Below are 942 nucleotides of genomic sequence, written 5' to 3'. Positions count from 1 at the left end.
GGGGATGTACAGGGGGTAAATCAAGTTGAAGAGTAATTGACATGGGTAGAAAATAGGGAGGAGAAAGTGGAGAAACAAAGGGGAGGGACTGGATTCAAGGTCAAACAGAAGAGACAAGGAGATTGGGAAAGAGCATCCAGAGTCTTAGGAAGACAAGCAAAAAAATTGAAGGCATACCAGCAATATGAAAAGGATTCTTTTGGGAAGGAGTGGTCATCCATGTTTAATGATGCCAAGAGCTCAAGAGGCTATGGGAGCAGAGAAGAGTCTGTGGGATCTAGTGGCATAGGAATCCTGATGACATGAGCGAGAGTTGTTTTGGTGGAAGCCATGTTGAAAAGTGAATAAATGCTGAAAGAAAGTTTAGAAACAAAGGTTAAGTTAGGTTATTTATTTATTTATTTATTTATTTATTTATTTATTTATTTATTTATTTATTTATTTATTTAAAACATACAGCACCTGGTCTTCCCAGGTGGTCTACCCATCCAAGTACTAACGAGGCCCGACCCTGATTAGCTTCTGAGGTCAGACGAGATCAGGCAAGTTCAGGGTGGCATGGCCGTAGACACAAAGATTAGTTTAAGGGGAGAGGGAAAAAGAGGCAGTTTCTGGGGGTAGGGGGTTGGGGTAGACAGAGATTCAAAGGAGGTTTTCTTTCTTTTTTTTTCACATGAGAGAGACTCAATCATGACTAAAAGCTAATAGAAAGGTCTTTTGCTAAAAATTCAGCCATATTTTAATGTCAACACCATGGTATTCTATGGGGAACAATGGCTTGCCTAAATGGCCAGATCATCCCTATGTATGGAGGCAGGAAATGGGCTGGAATAATTAAATAACAGCATGTGCTTTTTAGTTGTGTGTGTGTGTGTGTGTGTAATTTCTAATTCCAATTATCTATTGTAACACAGGAGCTCCAGGCCAGGAACCTGCACCTGG

The 942-nt window shown here is 40.4% G+C and overlaps 1 pseudogene; it reads right to left on the bottom strand.

Moving 5' to 3' along the window:
- Positions 1 to 450: 450 nt before the first annotated feature.
- On the bottom strand, positions 451 to 570 carry LOC111741711 (annotated as a pseudogene).
- Between the last annotated feature and the right edge of the window lie 372 nt (positions 571 to 942).

Source organism: Pteropus vampyrus, unplaced genomic scaffold (genome assembly GCF_000151845.1).
Source record: "Pteropus vampyrus isolate Shadow unplaced genomic scaffold, Pvam_2.0 Scaffold81, whole genome shotgun sequence".
In the NCBI taxonomy this organism is placed as follows: domain Eukaryota; kingdom Metazoa; phylum Chordata; class Mammalia; order Chiroptera; family Pteropodidae; genus Pteropus; species Pteropus vampyrus.
The sequence above is the reverse complement of the archived record's forward strand: the minus strand, read 5'-3'. Positions and strand labels throughout refer to the sequence as shown.